Here is a 16562-nt window from a genome sequence, read left to right as displayed (position 1 = left end):
GGGCTCAGGCAAGCTGTGTGGCTTCCAAGTGGCGCACACACTGGGACACTAGGTCCTGGGCCACCTGCAGCCTCCCTGACATCCATGGAGACAACCCCAGCCTTCCAGGCCCCAGGCATCTGCCCAGGGGCCATCCTGGCGACCACAAACCTCCGCCAGCAGCCAGGCCTTCCTGCCGGTGGTTTTGCTCTGACCAGCTTTCCGGCTGAGCCAGAGTCCCAGGCAAATCAGCCTGCACCTGCCTGCAGCCATTCAGACTTGATCCCCTTGCGTGCTGGGGAGACTGAGGCCTGCCTTGCAAAGGGGATGGGGGACGGGCACCCCAGCTTGGCTTCCAGGCTCTGTATTTTCCTCTCATTTCTGAACCATTCTTGGCCCAACTGGGATCCTCTGCAAAACCATTCCGTCAGCGAACATTGATTGAGTACAGTGTGTCAAGAGGAAAAGGGGATACAGAGGATGAGATGGTTGTATGGCATCACCCACTCGATGGACATGAGTTTGAGCAAGCTCTGGGAGTTGGTGAAGGACAGGGAAGCCTGGTGTGCTGCAGTCCATGGAGCCGCAAACAGTCAGGTACAACTGAGTGACTGAACAACAATTTTGTGCCGCACTGAGCTGAGCAGTCAGTAAGGCAAACTAGCTCGGGCCTACAGTCTAGGAGAGGAGACAAAAAGAATCTGCTGGAGAGTTCAAGGTATAGGTAGATGAGGGCGCTGAGCGGCCCAGGAGGACTAGGAGGTGACCTAGGGGCCTTAGAAGGACCCTGGACAGATTTAACAGAGCACACGGGGTGCAGGGGGTGGTGGGAAGTCAGCGTGTACTACGCAGAGGGGCCCGCCAGCACAAAAGACCCTGAGGGAGGCCCCACCCCCGCGGCCCGGCTCAGCTGCCACCCAGGCTTCAGCACTCATGAATGAGTCTTTCATGCCCTGGACGGGGGCAAGGTCAGACTTGGCTGCTCCCTCCCCCGCCCTGGGCTCCTGACTGTCTGAGCCTTGACCTGGAAGAGGGTGGCAGGAAGTTCACAGCTTGCCCGCCGGGTGAGCCAGGGAGGCCCAGGGAGGGGGCAGAACCAGCAGCGTCCTCACAATTGTGTGACACTAAGCAAAGCCCCGCCCCTCCGGGCCTCAGTTTCTCAGGCCAGGTGGGTCAGCGCGGCGCTCCAGTCCAGCTCCGACCCAGGAGGAATCCAGCGCGGGTTTTGCGGATGCCCGGCGGCCACCGACACCTTCCTCCCTGGGCGTCCCGGCCTCGGCCCCGGGTCCGAGGGGTCCCGGGGAGACCTGGAGTAGGTCAAGCGGCCTTTGGGTCCCCCGGGATGGGCTGAGGCTTATCCCGGCCTTAGTGCCTAGCGCCTGGGCGTGCTGGGAAACCCCGCCCTGCTGCGTGCGCGCCCCCAATCAGCGCTCTCCATCTAGCAGCCCAGCTGTGTGACTCCGGCCGTCCCTGCCCCTCTCTGGGCCTCGGAGGAGCCTAGCGGCTGGACTGAGGCTCTCAGGGGGGTCAACTGGGTCCCGCCCCCTTCCTGGAGCGTCCCAGCCTTGGTTTCCCCCAGTCAGGTCTGGGCCCTCTTTTAAGCCCAGGTTGGGGGTCGTAGGTGCTGGGTCGCGGCCCCAGCCCCGGGTAAGGCCTGGGAATCCCCCGGGGGCTCGGAAAGGGCAGCTCCGATTGGCTGAGGCTGCCTGTGACGTCAGGGCCACCCCGACGCCCCCTCCCCCCAAGGCACGTGGGGGTGGCCCCCGCAGGGGAGGGGCTCGGGGTCCGGGCGGATTCGGGGTGTCCCCCTAGTCTGAGCTGGCAGCTGGGCAGCGCAGACGCGATTCTCCTCGGACAGATTTTTCACTCGTCCCAAATCCCCCTCCAGCCCCCCCAGAACGGCAGCTGTTCCGGCGGCAGATGCGCTGGCTAAATCCGCCCAGCTGGTCCTTCCGCAGACCTAACCAACCTAGAGCCCGTGAGGGGGTAGGGGTGCGCGCGCGCGCGCGCGCGCGCGCGTGTGTGTGTGTGTGTGTGTGTGTGTATGTGGCATGGCCTTGACCTATCCCCTGCCCCTTGCCCTTTGACCCCTACCCCCTGCAGGCACTTTGGGGGACTCCTGTCCTCAGGTTCAAAAGCACTCCTGGGGCCCTGGGGTACCTGGTGCCCAGAGAGAGTGTGGCTCTTTCCCGAAATCACACAGCCACCCCTAGGCCTGCTGCCTGAAAATGACCCATATGATGCGTATAGTAATTATAATGAAGAGTTAAGACTTACTGAGCACTTACTATAAAAAGCCCCATGATTCTAGAGCGTGACAACATTTTTTAATCCCATTTTCAGGTGTGGAAACTGAGATCCAGAGAGAAATGACTTGGCCACTCACATAGCTGGGAAATAAAGCTGGAATTTGAACCCCATGCTTTAAAAAATTTTTAATTAAATTAATTTCTTTATTTATGGCCATGCTGGGTTTTCCTTAGAGCACAGGAGCTTTTCTCTAGTTGCCTCCAGTGGGGGCTACTCTCTCATTGAGGTGCTCATGCTTCCCTTTGCCTTGGCTTCTCTTGTGGAACACAGGCTCTAGGGCATGCGGGCTTCAGTAGTTATGGCTCACAGGCTTAGCTGCCCTGTGGCATGTGGAATCTTAGTTCCTGGAACAGGGATCGAACCCGTGTCCCCTGCATTGGCAGGCGGATTCTTAACCACTGGGCCACCAGGGAGGTCCTGAACCCCATGCTTTTAATCATTTACAAGGACTCAGGGACCTCCTAGCTTGGAAGGTTCTTAAGGCAAGTGACTTAGGGTCCCTCACTTGAGGTGATCCCAAGGAGGGTCTTGATGACTTCCTCTTCACCCTCTGCCTGCGCATGCTGAGCCTGACTTTGTTGCACCGTGCAGCATGTGGGATCTTAGTTCCCCAACCAGGGATTGAACCCATGCCTCCCTCACTGGGAGCATTGGGAACGTGAAGTTTTAACCACTGGACTGCCCAGGAACTCCCATGGGTGCCTCTGTCATCTAGAAACACTGAGGATCCTGGGAGGCCACCTGGAAGAGGAAACTCCACTCTGAAATGCTGGGGCATAACTGTTAAGGGCTTGATGGTGTCTCTGAATGGGTTTCCCTGGTGGTTCAGATGATAAAGAATCTGCCTCCAATGTGAGAGATGTTGGTTTGATCCCTGTGTTGGGAAGATCCCCTGGAGAAAAGAATAGAAATGCACTCCAGTGTCCTTGCTGGGAAATCCCACAGACAGAAGAAGTGAGTCAGACACGACTGAGGGACTAACACTTTCACTTAAAGTAGTTTTTGTACTGAGCTTGACCTGCCCCAGGGCCTTTGCACTTTCTCTTCTTTACCTGGAATGGTTTCCCCTCTCCCACAGATCCATGTGGCCCCTCTGCTCTTCCAAGTCTCAGATCTCAAATGTTACCTCCAAAGCAAGGCCACCCTGACCTTGCACCTATGGCAACACGTTGTCCCTTTCTATCTTCTTACCCTGCTCTGGTTTTCTTCATCCTATTTTTCACAACCAAACATTGTTTATCATCTCCCCAACAGCATTGTTTTATGCCCTTATGAATCCCCATTGACTAGAACAACACCTAGCACTCAGTTGTTCGGTCCCTAAGTGGTGTCCCGACTCTTTGCGACCCCACAGACTGCAGCACAGGCTTCCCCATCCTTCACTATCTCCCAGAGTTTGCTCAAACCCATGTCCATTGAGCCGATGATGCCATCCAACCATCTCAGCCTCTGTTGTCGCCTTCTGCTCCTGCCCTCAATCTTTCCCAGCATCAGGTTCTTTTCCAGTGAGTTGGCTTTTCGCATCAGGTGGCCAAAGTATTGGAGCTTCAGCTTCAGGATCAGTCCTTCCAATGAATATTCAGGGTTTATTTCCTTTAGGATTGACTAGTTTGATCTCCCTGCAGTACAAGGGACTCTCAAGAGTTTTCTCCACCATCAGAGTTCAAAGGCATCAATTCTTCAGTGCTTAGCCTTCTTTATGGTCCCACTCTCAGGGTACTTAATAATTGCTTGTTATACAGAAATCTTAGGGACGGAGATGTGAATGGGGGCTGGAGGGCAGAAGGCAGCCCTCAGGAAGGCCCTTACAGTAGTTCTTTCTTTCTTTTCTTTTTTTTTTAGTATTTATTTATTTGTGGCACACAGGATCTTTTAGTTGTGGTGTGTGAACTCTTAGTCGTGGCCTGTGGGATCTAGTTCCCTGACCAAGGATTGAACCCAGGCCCCCACCACTGAGAGCACGGAGTCTTAGCCACTGGACCACCAGGGAAGTCCCTGGTAGTTCTGGCTTGCTGTGTGTCTAGGAGCCTCAGTCATGACCCTGTCTTGTGCCCCTTTCATCCAGTCCTCCCCAGGACCCCCTCCATCACTCTGCTTCAGCTGCACTGAATTCCTTATTCCTCACTGTTCCTCCAACTTGTCAGTCAAGCCTCAGGGCCTTTGCACTGGCTGTCCCTGCCCCCAGGAGAGTCATTTTCCCCTCAGATATCTGAACGGCTCCAGGTCTCAGCTCAATGTTCCCCTAACACACCCCCTGTCTAAACAATCACTCCCTTTTCTCTGTTTGGATTGCTTTGCTGTACAATTGTTAAATTTAATCTTTAATTATTATTTTTTCAGCCGCATGGTGCAGCACATGACATTCGTTCCCCAACCAGGGATTGAACCCACGCTCCCTTCAGCGGGAGCACAGTCTTAACCCCTGGACCGCCGGGGAAGTCCCTGCTCTGCTGTACTCGTTTACCAAGAGTATTTCTTTTGTCTATTACTTGTTTCTCTTCCCATTTCCCCCTCCCCACACAGCTGCACCCAATCAGCTCTACCAGGGCAGGGCCAGAGTTTCCCATGGTCATGGCTGTGTCCCTGGGGTCAAGGGTCTGGCACACAGTAAGCAGTCAACAAATGTGTTGAACAAATGAGTGAATGAATGAATGGGAGCCTGAAAGCTCGACCTTCATTGTTTGGATGAGAAAACTGAGGCCCAGCTGGGCAGGAGCCCTGGGTCACTCAGTTCCCTGGGCAGCAAAATGGGGCCATGAGGCCAGCTCTTCAGGCTCAGGGAGGGCCATCCAGTGAAACAATAACTTCAGGAGCACTTACTAAGTGTGTGCACTGCACAGCTCCAGGTACAATACACATTTTGAGCCAGAGCAAGGATTACAACCCAGCACGCCTGCCCGCAGAGTTTGCCCAAGTCCCCCTCCACTGCAGGGGAGAGGGTATGTGTTAGTCAGGCCAGCCTATATGCATAGCAGGCCTTCAGCCAGGCAGCCAGCCGGGATGGCTGGGGGTTGCCCAGCCTGAGACCCTCTCTCCAGCCCCTTGGACTCAAGGCTGTGGCTTGAAGTGACTGTGTGTCTGGCTGGAGCTCCAAGTACCACACATACCTACCCCCGGGAAACAGTAGAGAGAAAGTGGCAGGAGCCACTGCCTGATTTGTGAGTAAAACTTCAAGCAATTACAGTGCTTTCTTCCTGTCAGAATCAGCAAGCAACATCCCCGGAAAGACCTGGGTGTGTCCAGGGTCCTCCCAGAAGCCCATGCTCCAAGGTCTCATCTGCATACGGGATATCCTGGTCCCTGGAGGAGGAAGTAATAAGGGGCCTAGGGACCACTGAGCTCCCTGGGGTCTGTCCTGGGGGTGGATAGGAAACTGAGGCACAGAGGGGGCAGTGTCACTTGGGGGAGGGGGAAAAGGTGTCACATTCTCCCTGTTCAAAATCCACCCTCCACTGGGCTTCCCTTCCCAGCTGAGATGACACATGGAGCTCAGCCTCACACCAGGACCTTTGCACTTGCTCTTCCCGCTTCTTGGGAAATCCTCATGTGTTTGGTCAACGTCCTACTCTCTGAGAGGCCTTTTGTTAATTCATTTTTTTAATCCACGATGGAGTGGTGCACTGCCCTTCATCAGGAGCAAGCAAACGGGAGGTAGAATGAGCGTGGACTCTGCAGGAAATCTGACAACGCCTGCAACCTGGATGAACCTTGAGGAGTGATGCTCAGGGGGAGAAGCCAGACACAGAAGGGCACACATTGTCTGATTCCACTCACAGGAGCTCCCTGGAGGAGTCAGAGCCACAGAGGTCGTGTGGTCAAGGGGTGGGGGAGGGGATGGGGAATCAGTGTTTCACGGGGACAGAGTTTCCATCTGGGAAGATGGAAACGTTCTGGGCCAAGGTAGTGGTGATGGCTGAACAACAGTGAGGAGGTATTTCATGTAACTGAATTGAACTCTTACAAATGGTTAAAATAATGTATTGTTAGGTATATTATCCCACAACTAAAAAAAAAGAAAATCAGAACTGTTATGGAGGGAAAAAAAAAAAAACCAGCCAGCGACAGTAAGGGTGTGTGTGAATGACCTCAGCTGGTAGCGGCTTCGTCATTGCCACCAAGGCTCTCGACTCAAGTGATGCTGACGTCAGTGTGGAGGTGCAATTTGTGGGCTCTGAGCTCACCCTCCACACCCAGGCTCCTTCGGCCCCACCTGGCACGAGCTCAGCTCCAGCTACAAACCCTCCAATGCCTTCAGGAGGCAAAGCCGAGTCCTGAGGTCTTGACCCTTGTTGGTCTGTTTATTCCACTGACTTTATTGAGCACCTACTGTGTGCCAGGTTCTGCTGGGTGGTGCTGGCGGCACAGTGGTGACCAAGACAGAGCCAGGTCCTGTCCTGGCCTGCTCACAGCTGGGCAGCAGTAGATAGACTTATTTAACCAGTATTGATTATCTGTTGGATGCCCGGCTGGTTCTAGTCACTGGGGACACAGCAGCGAACAGAAGAGAGAAGTCTCTGGCCTTGTGGAGCTGACGTCCCGATGGGATTGGCAAACAAGAAGCAACATAAATGAGTGAGATCTCTTCTGGGCCAGAGGGTAAGGTGAAAAAACTGAGCAAGGAAAGAAGATGAGGGCACTTCCCTGGTGGTCTACTGGCTATGACTCCAGCTTCCAGCGCAGGGGTGTGGGTTCAGTCCCTAATCAGGGAACGAAGGTCCCACATGCTGGGGTATGTGGCAAAACACGCTTTTTTAAATTAAAAAAAGTAGAAGATGGGGGGTGTGCCTAAGGTAGGGGAGATATTTAGCAGGTGGTAGTCAGTGAAGGCCTCATGGAGGAGGTGACATCTGAACAGAGACCTGAAGGAGATAATGGAGAAAATCATGCAGGTATGTGGGGAAAGTCAGCTTCGGATCTAGGGAACAGCCAGTGCAAAGGCCCTGGGGCAGGACCATTCCTGATCTGTTAGGGGAGGCCTCTGTGGCAGGAGCAGCCTGATCTAGGAGGAGAGAGGGAAGAGGTGGAGGTGAGAAAGTGACGAGATGCTGGGGGCAGACCATGCAGGGCCTTATGGACCGAGGAGGCCACTTTGGAATTTACCTGGCTTCTGAAATGCCTCCAGCTTTCATAGACAAGGTGCTTGGTCTTGGTCCCAACACTGCCCAGCACAGGCCTGGAACACAGTAGGCACTCAATAAAAACAGTGGAGTATTGGCTAAGGTCCAAGTGAGCATCAAGGAAGTTTCCTGGCCCCCAGGGTCCCATGGAGGGATGGGCCAGTCCTCATCCCAGACCTGCTCTGGAATAGCCAGTGAGGCCAGTGGTTCCCCTTGTCCTGCCTCAGTTTCCCCTTCCAAAAGATTCCAGTAGGTGATGATCAGAGTGAAGGCAGGAGGTAATGCTACTGATCCAAATGTGTAGTGGGGATCCGGTATGTCCCCAGCATGCCCTGAGGTGGCAAGGCCCCTACCCAGCCCTCCAACCTCATCCCTCCCAGTCTCCCTCTCTGTCTCCTCTCCTCTCCTCTCTGTGTTTCTCCATCTCCCCATCCTCTTCATCTCCCCATCTTGCTCTTTTACTGTCTTGGTCTCAGTTTTCCCCCAGGTCTCCAGATTTATATTTCTCACCCCTATTCCTGCCCTTGTCCTACCTGCTCCCAAGACTGCTCCCCTACCCCTAAAGATCCCCAAGGGATGGGGGCTGAGACAGCTACCCACCCTCAGCTTCTGGGTCCCGTAGGCCCATAGGGAATTTGTGTGGGGCGGGGAAGAAGGAGAAATAAATACTCATGTTATTTACATAAATCTGCATCAATTAGCATATCGATTACGAGCTGTTTGTAAGGGAAACAGTGACTTTAATAGCAAATACAGCAGACAGCTTGCCCAAGGGAGTGGCTTGTCACAAGTCCACCTATTTTACAGACAGGGGAAGCCCATGGAGGTGAGGTCACTGGCAGGATCTCTGTCTTCTTGGGACACCCATGGACAGACCACAAAGAAATGAGTGAATGATTAAAAAGTAATTTCAGATCATTATGAAGGCCAGGAAGAAATGAAGGTGAAGAGCAGCAGCTGACTGGAGGCATCAGGGAGGGCTTCTCTGAGGAAGTGACTTTTGAGCTAAAACCTGAAGAACTAGGAGCCAGTCTGAGAAAAAAGAAATAGGGGAAGGGTGGAGAGAACAACACGTGCAAAGACCCTGGGACAGGATCATGTTGGAGGAAAAGTGAATAGGTCCCTGTGGCTGGGGCAGAGTGAGGGAGGGGGGAAGAGGGAGGAGGGGGAGGGCACAGCAGTGGGTGCTGGGGACATGGGAAAAAGTCTGGACTTTATTTCAAGGGCACTAGGAAGCCATGGGAGAGTTTATAGTGAGCAACTGAGATGATCTGATTTGACTTTTTAAAAGGTCCCTCTAGTTTGACTTTTTAAAAGCCTGCCTGGCGGAGAACGATGTACCCAGGACAGGAATGGGCCCCAGGGGAGGAGGGACTAGTCTAGGGGAGCAACATGGGGACCTAGACCAGGGGAGGGAGTGAGGAGGTAAAGAGAAATAGGCAGGTTTCAGAGGTGTTTTAGATGTAAAGACACAGGACTTGGGGAACCAGGAAGTGGGAATAATCCAGGAAGACTCTGAATTCCTTTCTGTGTAACCTCCTCCTCTGTCCCACTCTTCTCTCCCCATCTCTCCCATCTTCCACTGGGCTCAGCTCATGTCACCTCCTCCAGGAAACCCTCCCGACTGCCTTGGCCAAGTCAAAACTATGTACCAGAAGTTGGTCCTGCCAGCTTCCCAGCACACAATACAGCACAGAAACCTTACATGTTCCCTGAGAAAGACAGGAGATTCTAGGGTCCTGGAATTTGAAGATTTCTACAAACCAGTAACATTCGTCTCTGGGTTTAGCATCTCATGTGGACCTCCCAGGGGCAGGCCCAGTGATGTCCCTTTTTTCTTAGTCCCCTGGCAGGGGAAAGGGAGAGCAGAAGAGGTTTGATTTCACTGGGGGAAACTGAAGCATTGCCAGCTTCTTCCCTCACTGTTTTCCTGTAGGGGTCCCTGTGGCTGGGGGCTTCAGCTCTGCTACTGCAATATGAATGAGCCTAGCTGGGAAGGAGCTGGAGTGGGAGAGAGGAAAGGCCGGGAGGGGCTAGAAAAATGTCTGTTTTTCCTCCTGCAGCTGTATTTATAGATTCCCTTTGATGTCCCAGCGGTTGGTTGACCTGGTTCTCTGCCACTGCAGGAAGACAGGTTCTCGGAGCTGCTTCTGGGAGCTGTGTGGGGGGTGCCTGAATGTGGAGAGCCAGGTGTATGATAACTGGGCCCCTGGGCTCGGGATGGGGGAGGCAGGGAGCTGGCCTCAGTTTCCCTTTTTGCAAAATGGGGCTGTCACAGTACTGTTCTCAGAAAGTTGAAAATGTGACTCATTTCAACATAAATTCTGGTCAATGATTAATTGACTCATTATTCAGGGAACCAATTAAATGGTCAAGTTGGTTCTGAGAGCATTTAAGGGACTGAGTATTTGTCAGGATCTTCCTTCCTTCCTTCCTTCCTTTTTTTTTTTTTGATGCACCAGGCAGCATACAGGATCTTAGTTCCCCGACCAAGGGTTGAACTGGTGCCTCTTGCACCGGAAGCATGGAGTCTTAACCACTGGACCACCAGGGCAGTCCCCAGGATATTTCTTTCTTAAGAAAGTTAGACTAAGATTAGGCTGGATACAAACTAGTGAATGGCCTACATGCAACAAAACCATAATTGGAGGTTTCTTTTTCCTACCAGACAGAAATCTACAAGTTAACTGTAACTTACCAGGGACTGGGCTCCTAACAGACAACAGAGAGCAAAGTCAAATAGAAGCATTTGCTCATAGAGCAATGCTCATCAATCGAACTTTCTCTGATGATGTGTGTTCAAAGTTATACAGCTCTGTGGGTTTGGGTTTATTTTCTCTGGGCCTCAGTTTCTACATCTGTAAAAAGGGACTTCTATTAGTGGTTCCCATGACCTCATTTGGTTTGGGGGAGAATTAAATGAGCTAATCCATATAAAGCAGGCACCCAGTGAGCACTCAATATATGCTATTGTATTGTTGTTCAGTTGCTAGGTCATGTCCAGCTCTTTGCGATGACCCCAGGGATTACAACATGCCAGGCTTTCCTGTCCTTCACCATCTCCCAGAGTTTGCTCAGGTTCATGTCCATCGAGTCGGTGATGCCATCCAACCATCTCATCCTCTGTCACGTACTTCTCCTGCCCTCAATCTTTCCCAGCATCAGTCTTTTTCAGTGAGTCAGCTCTTCATATCAGGTGGCCAGAGAACTGGAGCTTCAGCTTCAGCATCAGTCCTTCCAATGAATATTCAGGGTTGATTTCTTTTAGGACTGATTTGATTTCCTTGATGTTCAAGTGACTCTCAAGAGTCTTCTCCAGCACCAGTGTTATTGTATTGGGTTAGCCGAAAAGTTCTCTCTGGTTTTTCTCTTAAGATTGTGCAGAAAAACCCAAACAAAATTTTGGACCAACCCAACAGTGATTACTCATTGGATCATTTCACCCTGAGAGTCATATAACCTTACTCTGTGCCTCAGTTTTCAATCTTTAAAATAGGGTCAACAATACTTGGGAACTCAGAATCCTGCTAGAAGACAGAGTTCATTCACAGAAAAGCTCTAAACATGGCCTCAGGCACATCATATGCACTGAAGATGTGTGCAGCAACCAGAGAGGTTGACTAACATTCCCAAAGCCACATGGCTGAGCAATGTTAGAGCTAGGAGTTGAAGTGGGGTCTTTCTAGCTAAGATTGGGAGCGGTGCCAGAGATTTCTACGGAGTCAAGAGGGTTGATGTTGGGCCTCTGAAGACCCGGCGTCCAGGCTCCAGGGTTAAGCCCCCATGGCAGCTGAACTTCCGTGCATCTACCCCTCTGAAATCCCTGGGAAGCAAGGCATCAGGTGTTCCGGAACAGGCGCCTGCTCTTGACAGGCGGCGCACACATGGAGGGACAGCTGGTGGAGGACGGGTGGGCCTGGGGGATGGGCCCAGGGGACAGGGGCACCTTGGCCAGAAAAAGAGGTCACAAGCTGCCCCAACCCACCCACCCCCAGGCAGGGGCCATGAAGGCTTCTCTTTCGTGACAACCCTCTAGAACCGAAGTTCCTTCATCAACATTCAGCAAATATTTCTCTTGTGTACCAGGTGCCCAGCTGAGCCCTTCCGTTGAGCGCTGGTAACAATGAGAAAGAAACAGTCACTTGTCCAGGTCACACAGCAAATAAACAGCAAAGCTGGGACTGAAAGCCAGGGGCTCTTGCTCCTGCCACAGGGCCTTTGCACTTGTGTTTCTCTGCTGCTGCTGCTACTGCTAAGTCGCTTCAGTCGTGTCCAACTCTGTGCGACCCCATAGACGGCAGCCCACCAGGCTCCCCCGTCCCTGGGATTCTCCAGGCAAGAACACTGGAGTGGGTTGCCATTTCCTTCTCCAATGCATGAAAGTGAAAAGTGAAAGTGAAGTCACTCAGTCATGTCCGACTCTTAGCGACCCCATGGACTGTAGCCTACCAGGCTCCTCCGTCCATGGGATTTTCCAGGCAAGAGTACTGGAGTGGGGTGCCATTGCCTTCTCCGGTTTCTCTGCTAGGTATACCCTTTTTGGGGCCCTAATATCTTTAGCCTTCAGTTTAGATGACACCTCCTGTGGGAAGCCTTCCCTCTGGGATCCATCACCTCCCTGACCCCTATTGCCCCCCCATCACAGCCCTCTGACCTCCATCACCCCACTGACTATCTTCCCCACTGGTCAATGAGCTGTATCCCCAACCTCCAGCACAGGCTTGCAGGCAGTAGGTACTCATTCAATGTTTGTTGAAGAATATGAATGAAAAAATGAATGAATGAAGTTAGGATTTCTACCCATCCCCCATTTCAAAAATTGGCTCCTGGGCCTGGGAAGCAAGGAGTGAGAGGTCTAAGGCAGGGACTTGAAGGGGGTGTGCCTGCATGAAGGTCTTTCTGGCAGTTTCTGATAAGGAGCCTAGCCCTGGACTGGGTGTTGGAGGTAGCAGATAATCAATCGGGCATGAGGGGCGGTCGGGGAGGGCGGAACCCCCAAAGCTCCGGCTGTTCTAGTCACAGAATATGAGGGTGATACTGCAGATGAGGAGGAGCCAGGGTAGCCTCTGCCAGCCAAGGAGTCAAGCTTCTACCTGGAACAGCCGGAAGGGGCTGTCCCAGGACACCTCTCCCCACAAGGAGCTGAAAGGTGGCAGGGGGTGCTTAGAAAGAGGGAGCTGAGAGACGAGGGGCTGAGACAGAGAGGAGACTCACCAAGGGGAGGCGGCTAAAGATGAGAGGGCGACGGAAGGGGAGGGGCTGAGAGAGTGAAGTGGGCTCAGACCCGGAGGCGGCTCAGCGAGGGGGCGGAGCTCGTCGAGGGGCGGGGCTTATAAAGGTTATGGACACGCCCAGTTCTGCCCTCCCCTGGGCCCCCAGGACGCCAGGGTCCGGAATGTAGCACGTCACCGGGCTTCGCATCCTCCCAGAAGCTTGGCCGCGTCCCCAAGCTCAGGGTCGCCCTCCATCCCGCACCCTACGCCCCACTTCTCGGGTCCTTCAGGTCCCCTCCCCCTAGTCAGCTGTGACCGTATTTATAGCGGTGCGGGGCCCCGATGCCGCTTCACTTCCGAAAGGGATTGTGCCCCTTCGACCTACCTTCAGAACCCCCGACACCTGTTCCCCGCACGAGCCCAGTGGCTGGGGGGAGTGGGCGGCCCCTCCTCCCGGAGCCGCCGTTGGGGAGGGGGCTAAGCTCCTCGGCCTCCTCGAGCTCCCTCCTGGTTGGGTGCGCCTCACTCCCCGCCACCCGCCCCGAGCTCCCACTCCTCCGGGAGCCTCTGTCTGATCGCAGGACCCGCCTCCCTGCACACCGACCCCGAGCCGCTCGGTTCCCAGGCCCCCCGAGGCCCCAGCTCCGCCTGTCTCCCCTCCTCCCCCCGGCCTGCCTATTGTTCTGGATCCGGGGTCCTGGGGCCTGGGCGGGCAGTGTTCTGCGTGCCGGGGGCGAGGGCCCGCCGACAGCCCACCCGTCTCTGGGCAACGCTGAGAAACCTGGAGAGACGCTGGCCCCGCGCCGGACACAGAGGCGGCGCTGTTCCTGCGAGGGGCCGGAGGGCACTTAAGTGACCGCCAGGGAAGGGGATCTCAGGCCGGGGGGGGGGGGGGGGGTTGAGGGGTAGGAGCGGAGGGCGGGGGAGGGTGGCAGATTTAACTGTCCCAGGTTGGAGAGAGGTTGATTGACGGGGGCCATGGGAAAATTTTTCCCAGCCTCCGTCCCTATTGTGTCCTCAACTCACCCAAATCAGACCCTCCTGTTTGGCCAGACCCCACAAGGGGCTCTTTACAAGCCTGCTGGCACGTGGTCCTCATAACCTGGATTCTGCAATGAACCCCACCTTAAGGATGCTGAAATAGAGGCGGGGAGAACCTTTGGTGACTGGAGTGGTTAAGAGACCAGGTTCTGGGTACCTGGCTTGGGACTGAAGCCCCAGTCATGCTGTCTCCTTCCTAGCACAGCCCAGCAACCCATCTGAGCCTCAGTTTCCTCATCTGCACCACTAGTAGATAATAGAACCCACCTGGTGGGTGGCTCTTGGATCCCACTGTCCCTGAGGGGGAAATAAGATATTTAGCACAGGCAGGCCTCTCAACTCAAAGAGTGCCTGCATGCCAAGTCACTCAGTCGTGTCTAACTCTTTGTGACCCCATGAACTGTAGCCCACCAGACCCCTCTGTTCATGGAGATTCTCTAGGCAAGAATACTGGAGTGGGTTGCTACATCCTCCTCCAGGAAAGCTTCCCCACCCAGGAATTGAACTCCTGTCTCTTATGTCTCCTGCATTGGCAGGCAGGTTTTCTTTTCTATTCTTTTTTTTTTTTTTTTTTTTTACCACTAGTGCCACCTGGGAAGCCCCAACTCAGAGAGAGAAGTGTTCAAACTCGGTTGCCACTTACCAGCTGTGTGACTAGCCAGGTGACGCCGTCTCTCTTTGCCTCCGTTTCCCCAATTGCTCTTACAGTTGAAGCAGTTATGATACAAACTCACTAGTATGGAATACACCTTTCCTAAGTGTTAGCTGGCTCTCCAATTTTCCCTCTTATCCTGTGTTCTTCGTGAGAGAGGCTGGGTGTGCCTGTGTGTGTGTGTGCGCGCGGGGTGGAGGGGGGGAAGGGTGTGGTCATATGCCCAGGGCTTCCCAGGCCCCAGACTTGGAGTCAGGGGTTGAGGTAGGTGAGTCTGAGACTGGTCCTGCTTCCTGGCAAGTGACCCCCTATCCCAGAGCCCTCCAGGGCAGCACCCCCACCAGCCCTCTTCTTCTGGGGCAGCTTCTGTTTCCTCCTGCCAGGCAGTCACCAAGGTGGGTGCCCCTGGCCAGGGGCATCTTTTCCAGAATGCAGATTCCTGGTGTGGGGGCCCTTAGTGGGGAGGAGATCCTGAAGGGGATGGGAGGAAGATGACTGTAGATAGCGGACTCTCAGAAACTGGGTGGTCAATGGAGAGGAATGTGGGACCAAGAAAAGGGTTTTAGGACTTCCCTGGCAGTCCAGTGGCTAAGACACCATGCTCCCAATGGAAGGGGTTCGACCCCTGGTTGGGGAATGAGATCCCACATGCTGCAACTAAGAGGTCTCGTGTCACAGTGAAGATGCCGCTAAGACTCGGCACAGCCAGATAAATAAACAAATATTTTAAAAAGAAGAAGAAAGGGTTTCAGGGACTTCCCTGGCAGTCCAGGGGTTAGCACTCTGCACCTCTGCAGCAAGGGGGTATAGGATTGATCTCTGGTCAGGGAACTAAGATCCTGCAAGCAAGGTGCAGCCAATAAAAAAAAATTTTTTTAAGTGGATGGAAAAAAAAAGTGGGTAAAAAAAGAGAAGGGTTTTTTAAAGTGCCTTGAAGGGATTACCCCGGTCGAGAGGTTAGGACTCTGGACTTTCCCTGCCAAGGGTGCAGGTTCGATCCCTGGTGTGGCTGAAAAAAGAAAGTGCCCCAAACCGTGTAAACGCTCACAAAAGGGATGCTGCTAAATATACTTTTATTAGATAATAATTAAAATCATTATCCTAACGACAGTGATTACCAGTTCTCAAGGCTCTGAGCTCCAAAGTCTGTCATCCCCTTCAGCTCACAAAGGAAGGGCCAGAGGCCTGCAGCCCAAGGTTTAGGCCTCAGGTTGTCCACGTGGCGGCATCGATTTCTATTTTAATGTATTGCTTTGAAAGCCCAGGAGGCTGCATATTCCTGTCTCTTGGGCTGGGAGTGGTAATGAGGCCTCTCCAGGGAGGATGAAAAGCTAGGAACAGGTTCTAGAAGCGAGGTGGTGGTGGCTGAGGAGGGGACTGCCCAGATCAAAGCTGGGAGGTGGGAGGGAGGCCCCCAGCTTGAACTCCCCCAGCTGCTGGTTTGCAAGTTCTCAGGAGCGGGGCTGAGCCCCAGGGCCAGTGTGCATTCATAGAGCACCCACTGTGTGCTGGGCTCTGGGAACTCAGAGGCAGCTATGACAGATATTAATGAAAGAAGCTCCTTAGTGAAACGCAGCCACAGCTGAACGAGTTTCAAGGAGTCAGGGGAGAGAGGGACTCCAAAGGCTACCGTGAGGAAGTGACACTTGAGCTGAGGACAGAAGAATGAGGAACCGGAGGGGTGCCTGGAAGTGGGACAACAGGGCAAAGGCCCTGGGGCCATGTGGAGTGTTGACTGTTTCAGAAACTGCATGGCCCCCAATTAAACCCATTTTCCTTCTGTCTCTGAGCCTCATTTACTCCCTCTGTGAAATGGAAAGAATCACAGAAACTCAGAGTGTCTCTCCAGGTCCTCCCAGCACAGTCCAACAATTACTCTTTTATTAGACTCACTCTCCCCCTCCCCAGTCAGATTCCATGCTCCCCAGGACAGCGTGTGTGCATGTCAAGCCCAATTCTCTGTGACCCCATGGACTGTAGCCTGCCAGATTCCTCTGTCCATGGGATTTCGTAGGCAAAAATACTGGAGTGGGTTTCCATTTCCTACTCCATGGGATCTTCCCAACCCTGGGACTGAGACTGCATCTCTTGTATCTCCTACACTGGCAGGATTTTTTTTTTTTTTTTACTACTGGCACCACCTGGGAAGGAACTTATGTGAATCTTCTTCACCGCTGTAATTGCTAGGCCTGGCATGCATTAAGTGCTCCATCAATACCTGTCAAACGCATACATAATAAGCCCTATAGA

The 16562-nt window shown here is 53.5% G+C and overlaps 1 protein-coding gene across 1 annotated transcript in view; it reads right to left on the bottom strand.

Annotated features, from left to right (window-relative positions):
- Window positions 1-14470, bottom strand: part of SEMA6B (semaphorin 6B) — a 44494-nt gene extending 30024 nt beyond the window's left edge. The window contains exon 1 of the mRNA XM_069589391.1: window positions 14304-14470. The gene's annotated coding sequence lies outside the window, so the exon portion shown is untranslated. The remainder of the gene's footprint in view (window positions 1-14303) is intronic.
- Between the last annotated feature and the right edge of the window lie 2092 nt (window positions 14471-16562).

This window comes from Ovis canadensis, chromosome 5 (assembly GCF_042477335.2).
Source record: "Ovis canadensis isolate MfBH-ARS-UI-01 breed Bighorn chromosome 5, ARS-UI_OviCan_v2, whole genome shotgun sequence".
Taxonomy (NCBI): Eukaryota; Metazoa; Chordata; class Mammalia; order Artiodactyla; family Bovidae; genus Ovis; species Ovis canadensis.
Note: the sequence above shows the minus strand (reverse complement) of the source record. Positions and strands in the feature narration are given on the sequence as shown.